The sequence below is a fragment of the Otolemur garnettii genome, unplaced genomic scaffold (assembly GCF_000181295.1).
Source record: "Otolemur garnettii isolate 467f Iridium unplaced genomic scaffold, OtoGar3 scaffold00087, whole genome shotgun sequence".
NCBI classification, from domain to species: Eukaryota; Metazoa; Chordata; class Mammalia; order Primates; family Galagidae; genus Otolemur; species Otolemur garnettii.
Window position 1 is genome coordinate 2502634 of NW_003852482.1, and position 8628 is coordinate 2511261.

The window sequence follows — 8628 nt, forward strand, 5'->3', positions numbered from 1 at the left end:
CAGGGGCTGGGCTTGAACCTGTCACCTCTGGCATATAGGGCCTGTGCCTTACTCCTTTGAGCCACAGGTGCTGCCCTATTTTCCGTCTTCTTAAACAATAGTTTATAGTTAGCTACGGTTTGACAGGATTTTTGACCAAGATTTGCTTCCTTAAAAAAAAAAGTCAAAGAAAAAATGAAAATATTTTTATGGCAGCGCCTGTGGCTCAGTGAGTAGGGCGCTGGCCCATATACCGAGGGTGGTGGGTTTGAACCTGATCCCGGCCAAACTGCAACAAAAAAATAACCAGGCATTGTGGCAGATGCCTGTAGTCCCAGCTACGTGGGAGGCTGAGGCAAGAGAATCACCTAAGCCTAAGAGTTGGAGATTGCTGTGAGCTGTGATGTCTCAGTACTCAACCAGGGGCCATAAAGTGAGACTCTGTGTCTCAAAAAAAGAAGAAAATATTTTTATGGTTTTTTATTTAAAATGTTACTGATTCCCTTGTTTTGTTTTCCAGAGCCATTAAAGTACTGAATAAATAACAAAGTTCATCTGATATCTCCAGGATTAAAAATTTTTAAATTCCACCTGACCCAACCTTCTTCATCCTCTTTAAGGCTAGGGACTATTGCAAAAGAGACAGACCTTTGAAATTATAGGGGTTTCCTTGTCATTTTTCCGTACTGTCACCCGGTACCTACTACATGCATAAAGCAAAAAAATTCACTAACTTTTTTTTTTTTTTTTGGAAACAGAGTCTCACTTGGTTTTCCAGGACAGAGTACATGGCATCAGTTTAGTGCACAGCAACCTCAAACTCTTGGGCTTGGGCTATCCTCCTGCCTCACAGTGACTATAGGCACCAGCCACCATACCTGGCTAGTTTTCCTATTTTTAGTAGAGATGGGGTCTAGCTCTTGCTCAGGCTGGTCTCAAACTCCTGAGTTCAATCAATCCACCCACCTCGGCCCCCCAGAGTGCTGAAATTTACAAGTGTGAGTCCTGTGTCTGGCCCCACTCAATCACCTCTTCTTTTTTTTTTTTTTTGAGACGGAGCCTCAAGCTATCCCCCTGGGTAGAGTGCCTTGGCAACACGCTCACAGCAACCTCCAACTCCTGGGCTCAAGGGAGTCTCCTGCCTCAGCCTCCCAAGTAGCTGGGACTACAGGCGCCCGCCACAGAGCCTGGCCATTTTTTTGGTTGCAGCCATCATTGTTGTTTGGCGGCCCGGGCTGGGGATTCGAACCCGCCACCTTAGGTGTATGTGGCTGGTGCTTTAGACGCCGAGCTTTTTTTTTTTTTTTTTGAGACAGATTCTTACTATGTCACCCTCAGTAGAGTGCTGTGGTATTACAGCTCACAGCAACCTCGTACTCCTGGGCTCAAGCACTTCTCTTGCTTCAGCTTCCCAAGTTCCCTCAACAACTTCTTAAAAGAACCAAACACAGTCTCGAGACTGGATTTTATTCAGGGATTTCCCCTTCAACCTTAGGGGGATAGAGGCTTTTAAAATAATTCTCCCTCCTCCCACTGCAGCTAAGCACCTGGACTTCTGCCCTGGCACCCACCGGAGAACCACTTGGTCCCCTGTGAGCTCCTGCAGTACAGACCATCGCTAACACTGAGCTGGGTAGCGTGCTGTGGTGCAGACAGCTCCTCATTGCCCTTTTCCTCCTCCTGTTAATCCTATGAATGTTACCACAGCCCAGCTTGGGTACCAGGCAGTCACCCTAGTAATAATAATAATAACCTTATTTCCATACTCCACTGTGGTGCTGTGTACCACCCTGTTTGCCTACAGTCCCAGAGGCACTTCCTTCTCAGCACTGAGAGCCCTCTGGCCCTCTGCTTTGAGCTCCCATCTTCAGACCCTACATTCCCCTAGGTGGTAGCATGCATACAGAGCTGAATCTAGGCCTGAGCTAGTTCTCCAGCAAAACCCCCATCCTGCCTCTAATCTAGCATTTGAGACCCTCTGTTCACAACCCCTCACTCTACATAATGCAAATGACTCTCTCCAGGAGATCAGCTCTAGACCACTCCCAGCCAGAAGCAGTTACACTCCTAGCCAGAAGAGAAAGACCTCTGCCCACTTCCCCAAAATCATCCACATAGAAATTTCAACTTTAATCAGAGAAAGGGGGAAATGAAAGGACAGACTTTTTTTTTTTTTTTTTTTAGGGGAAAGCGTGAATGCAGTCCCCCACTACCACAAATTATGCAGTCGAGTTTCCCACATTTGGGGAAATCTTAGGGGTCAGCACATCCGGAGTGTAATGGATAAGCCTCGCCCTGGGAAAACCACAATTGTGATCATGGTATCTCCCCTGCCAGGTAAGTATGAAAGGACGGATTTATTAAAATTAACAGAAAACTATCAATAACAGAAAAATTGCCTAATTCATAATTCCTCGGGAAGGGCTGAGATCATCACATGAGCTCTCTCTCTCTCCCTCCCTCCCTCCCTCACTCCTCTCTTGCTGACAGCTACCCCCCAAGGGCTCTGTTTTTACTACATCTGAAAAGAAATGAGCAGACAGAAAGGAAATGTCATAATCTCTTCTCTTTTGAAACTGCCTTTGAGAATCTATTGGTTTTACAGCCCTGGAGAGTTCCTGAAGGGACAGCAGGGTGTGAGCCTCAGTGTCTGGTCCTGGGGCAGAGTCTGTGACCGGACCCACAGCCCCAGTGAGAAGCTGCTGCTAGGAAGAGAGAAGGTGCAGTGTTCACAGCACCTGTTAATCTGGCTGCAGCCACAGGCTTTCTTCACTCCCGACACCTTCATAACAGGCCGGATCCCCTGATTTTCTCTGCCAACGTTATCTCCCTCTCTTTCACCCTGTTGGCCCTTTTCTGTCTGAAAAAGTAAAATCAACTTTTTCTTCTTTCTTTCTTTCTTTTTTTGTCGAGACAGAGACCCACCCTGTGCCCCTGAGCAGAGTGCAGTGGCTTGGTAGCTCGCTGCAACCTCAGACTCCTGGCTTGTGGGCATCCCGATGCCTCAGCCTCCAGAAGCTGGTGGGATTACAGGCTCTAGCCCTGGTGCCCAGCTGGGTTTTTCCATTTTTTTCATGAGTCGGGGTCTCACTTTGGCTCAGGCGAGTCTTGAACTCCTGAGCTCCAGCGATTCTCCCTCCTCAGCCTCCCACAGTGCTGGGATTACAGGCATGAGCCACTGTGCCTGGCTTTTTTTTTTTTTTGCAGTTTTTGGCCGGGGCTGGGTTTGAACCCACTATCTCCGGCATATGGGGCCGGCGCCCTACTCCTTTGAGCCATAGGCGCGGCATACTTTTTCTTCTGTCTATACTAATCTCTGTCTAGAAAAAAAATCTCTTCTCAAACTCTAGGGTGCACTAGCTCACACCCTAACACTTCCCCTCTTTTCTCCACCTCTCCTAATGCGTGGCTGAGAGCCAGGTCAGCTTGGGCAGCAAACCACTGGGCAAATCTCAGGGTTGCTTTCCCCTCTCTCCCAGGACTTGGTCCGTGAGGACTGTGTGATCCTCACAGCAGGGTAACAAGGAGGCTGACTTGACCCTGTTGCAATTTCCACCGCCCTGCTGGGAGCCTGGTAGACAGCTGGCCTCCTGGAGAACCAGGTGGGTAGAGGACAGGCTGCAGGTGGAGGTGGGGACATCATTAGCCATCCCCATCCCCTCTGTCCACCAACCCCCCTTCCCATTCCCACCAGTGCTGCAACTGTCCCTTGTCCTGCCCCAGGGGACATGATTTGCTGAACCCTTTGTGATTCAAAGCATTCTCATAGGTGCTTTTCATGTGTTATCTGATCTGATGGTCACCAGAATTCTACCTTGAAAAGGGAACCAGAGCCAGTGTGCTGGACCAGGGACTTCCTGACTCCACTTCCCCACAGAAACAAGGCTTAGCAACAGTGTACAGTACAAAAGCCTTTATGAGAACTCCAGAAAACTGGGTGGAAGTTGAAGCATCCCATGAAAGCTCAAAGCCAAAAACACATCACCAGAATGAGTAAGAAAAGGCATTTGAGGGCGGTGCCTGTAGCTCAAGGAGTAGGGCCCCGGCCCCATATCCCGGAGGTGGCGGGTTCAAACCCAGCCCGGCCAAAAACTGCAACAACAACAACAACAACAAAAAAGGCATCATTTGATTTCATCCCTGTCATCTTCTCCTCAAAGCCAGCACAGTTTTCAATCTGGAGGAAAAGCAACTCTCATCTTCTCCCTTGGGAGGGGTTGGGAAGAGTAGAAATGTACATGCCATATTCCAGATTGGGGGGGGGCTGCTGAAGGGACTGTTTTCAGCCTTGCTGCCACAGAGCACATGAGCCAACTGGTGGGAACTGGCACACTCGGGTGCCTGGCTCCTGAGAACGAAAGAGCTAGCCCAGCCCTGTGGCGGCACGGGCGGACGCTGGGCTGCAGACAGAAGTGGGTACAGATCCCTGCAATGGAGACAGCGTCCCGATGGCGGCTCCTCCACTGGGAGAGAACGAGTGGACCGTGGCTACAACATTCTGGCTCCAGGGGTCTGCCCAAGGGCACATTCTGTCTCAACCGCCCTGGAACACCGCAGGAACTGGCTGACCTTAGATGCGGGAACCGGGGGTGGGTTAGGGGGAGACGTGCTCAGGAAACCGGAGAGTGTGTAGATTGAATGTTGCTGAGCCAGGGAACCAGCCGTACCGCAGACAGACACCAGAGGGAGCAAGACACTACAAGCTCCTGAAAAAAGAACTCGCCAACGTATTGTAATCCTATTCTATTCATTTTATTTTATTTTATTATTTATTATTTTTTGAGACACAGTCTCAAGCTGTCGGCCCGGGTAGAGTGCCATGGTATCATAACTTACAGCAACCTCCAACTCTTGCGATCGTCTTGCTTCAGTTTGCTTGTTTGTTTGTTTTTAGTAGAGACAGGGTCTCTCTCTTGCTCAGGCTGGTCTCTAACTCCTGAGCTTAAGCGATCTGCCCTCCTAGGCCTCCCAGAGTGCTAAGATCACAGGCATGAGCCACCATGCCCAGGCTTATTTTATTAAAAAAAATTTTTTTTTTTTTTTTGAGACAGAGTCTCACTCTGTCACCCTGGGTAGAGTTCAAGGGCATCATCATAGCTCACTGCAAACTCAAACTTCCAGGCTCAAGTTATCCTCCTGTCTCAGCCTCCCAGAGTGCTAGGATTACAGGCATGAGCCACTGTGCCCAGTTGGCAAACCTCTTTAATTGGGAAATTATACACACACATTGTACCCCAAGGATGCATCCCTACAAAAGATGTTAGAAGGCTCGGTGCCTGGAGTTCAGCGGCTAGGGTGCCAGCCACATACACCAGAGCTGGCAGGTTCTAATACAGTCTAGGCCTGCCAAACAACAATGACAACTACAACCAAAAAATAGCCAGGTGTTGTGGCAAGCACCTGTAGTCCCAGCTACTTAGGAGGCTGAGGCAAGAGGATCACTTAACCCTAAGAGTTGGAGGTTGCTGTGAGCTGTGATGCCACCGCACTCTACTGAAGATGACATAGTGAAACTCTGTTTCAAAAAAAAAAAAATTAGAAGCCCCCAGAAACTCTAGCTGGGATAATTAGTGAATTTTTCCCCCTATGTAAATCTAATGCATAAAGAGTGGGGAGGCAGCTGTTTTCGTGACTGCACACACACACACACACACACACACACACAGAGAGATAACAAGGCAGATGAAGAAACAGGGAAACATAGCCCAATCAAAGAAACAGAATAAATCTCCAGAAACTGTAAAGAAATGACGGTCTATGAATTACCTGACAAAGAATTCAGAATATTCATCTTAGAGAAGTTCAATGCAAGGCAAGAGACAGACAAATGAGACCAAGAATATGAGGAATGAATGAAATGGGAATCTCAACAAATAGAAACTATTGAAACAAGAAAAAAGAAAAAGACTGGGAGACTCACACCTGTAATACTAGAGCTTTGGGAAGCTAGGGTGGGAGGATTACTTGAGGTCAGGAGTTTGAGGTAAGCCTAGGCAACATAGTGAGACCCCATCTCTACAAATAATAAAGAGCTATGGTTGGCACCTGTGGCTCAGTGAGTAGGGCGCCGGCCCCATATTCCCAGGGTGACAAGTTCAAAACCGGCCCCAGCCAAATTGTAACAAAAAATACCTGGGTGTTGTGGCAGGCACCTGTAGTCCCAGCTACTTGGAAGGCTGAGGCAAGAGAATTGCTTAAGCCCAGGAATTGGAGGTTGCTGTGAGCTGTGACGCCATTGCACTCTACCAAGGGTGATAAAGCAAGACTCTGTCTTTAAAAAGAAAAGAAAAAAAGAATAAAGAGCTAGCTGGACATGATGGCACATGCCTGTAGTTCCAGCTACTCAGGGGGCTGAGGTGGGAGGGTCACTTCAACCCAGTAGTTTGAAACTGCAGAGAGCTATGATCATTGCAGCACTCCAGCCCGGGCAACAGAGCAAGACATTGTCTTAAAAACAAACAACAGTTGGCTCAGCACCTGTGGCTCAAGTGGCTAAGGCGCCAGCCATATACACCTAAGGTGGCGGGTTTGAATTCAGCTTGGACCCCCCAAACAACAATGACAGCTGCAACCAAAAAATAGCCAGGTGCTGGGGTGGGGGCCTGTGGTCCCAGCTACTTGGAAGGCAGAGGCAGGAGACTCGCTTGAGCCCAGGAGTTGGAGGTTGCTGTGAGCTGTGATGCCATGGCACTCTGCCCAGGGGGACAGCTTGAGGCTCTGTCTCAAAAAATATATATATATAAAAAAACAGCAACAAAAAGGAAAAATGCTCACATATCTTGGAACTGAAGAATGTAATAACTGAATCGAAAATTTGACTAATGAGGGAAAACAGCAGGCTTGATCAAGCAAAATAAGAAAACTCATTTCATTTGCTGGCAGGTTTGTCAGAAAAATCCGGAGACAGTATAGAGAACCACCCCCCACACTGAGAGAGAGCCAAAAGACCAAAAAACGACTCCAACAAGTCCAGCGTGGTGAGTTAGATGAGTTATTAGAGGTTACTGGGGCACTCACTCTTAGGCAGTGCAGGAGCTTCTTGGTAGCAAACTCCTCATCTGTCCACCTTGTGGTGTTGCTTTAAATTTCCCAATGAGTGACCCAGAGTTTTTCATTGTATGGTTGTGTGTTCACAATGAAGCACATTACACAGGCTCAGTACCATGGTTGTCATGCAACCCATGTTATGTTAATAATATCACAATTTTCCCCTAAGTGGGGATTTTAGTATTACAGTTAGTAAACGGGCACCGCGGAATGGCTGGAGCAGCCCGGGAACAGTCGCAGCCTATCTGAGCTGGCCATTTCAAGGCAAGGAGATGCTGGGCACGTTTCCTGAGCCTAGTTGTCTTGTCACCTGCCTATTCCACTTTGTAACAGTCTGCTTAGCACTTCAGTCCAGCACAGGTTTCTGTTATGTGGTGGGAAACTTGCATTTTCCCCTCAATAGGTCATTTGAAATTATAAAGGGCGTGGTGGCTCCAAACCAGAGGTGTCATCATGACACAGTGTGCTGCTTACAAGTGGCCCTGCCGATGGGACTTGTCTGGGAAGAGGGAATAATTTTTCACAAGGTCACACAATCATGGCAATGTTGGGTCCCAAATGCAAGTCCGGGATGACCTCAACCCCGGTTTGCTCAGGACTAACAGGGTCCCCAAGACATGAGACTTTCTGTTCAAACGAGAGCAGGTCTATAAAACGAGGCTAACCTGGTCACCCTGCCAGATCCCTGACTGTCAGCCCAGGGTTGTTGCTTCCACCCAGGGGAGTCTTCCTAGGGGTGTGGAAGGCTTCCAGCTCTGTCTGTTTGGGACACAGGACATACCCATGGTGGACCCTGTGGGAGTTAACAGTACAAACGGAGTCCAAAAGGTTGGGGGGGGGTCACACTTGCATCCTGAAATACCTACATGTCTCCTTCAAATCTTGTAAACAGCAAACAGAGCTTATTATAGGAATTTCCTTTTGTGAACAAATGTGAACCTAAAAGAGCCAATCTCTCAAGATCCTAGTGCCTAACAGGCCCTAAATTTAAATTATAGCCAAATGTCCATTTGCTGACCAGGGAACACAGGTGTACTCTGGGTTCCAGAAACATCTTTTCATCTTTGGGATTTTAGACCCAACCCAACCAGTCAGACCTTACCTGCTCAGCTATGTTGACCAAGTGAAGCAAAGTTTCAATCCTTGTTTGCATAAACAAACCTGATTGGAAACTTTTGATATAAAACCTGAACCCTCCTTTTCTTCTCTGGAACAAATAGAGAGGGCTGCATCTCCCAGGTTTACAAGCTGTTCACTGCAATGACATCTCTTTCCTCCAAGTTCCTTTTCAGAGAATTTATATTCCCACCCTAGTCTACAGTATCAGGATAAAGCTGGGCAGACCATCGCAATCAGGCAAGAGAAGGCGATCAAGGTTATCCAGATAGGATCAGAGGAGATCAAACTCTCACTCTTCGCTGATGACATGATCCTATACCGGGAAAATCCCAGAACTCAACTTCAAAACTCTTAGAAGTGATCAAGGAATACAGCAGTGTCTCAGGATACAAAATCTGGATTTACGAGTCAGTAGCTTTTATATATGCCAACAATAATGAAGCTGAAAATATATTCAAGGACTCTGTTCTTTTTTTTTTTTTT

General features: G+C 47.6%; 1 non-coding gene across 1 annotated transcript; it reads right to left on the reverse strand.

Moving 5' to 3' along the window:
* Positions 1–2160: 2160 nt before the first annotated feature.
* On the reverse strand, positions 2161–2324 carry LOC111726957. Its single transcript, XR_002774623.1, has one exon. It is a non-coding gene; the product is annotated as a U1 spliceosomal RNA (small nuclear RNA).
* Between the last annotated feature and the right edge of the window lie 6304 nt (positions 2325–8628).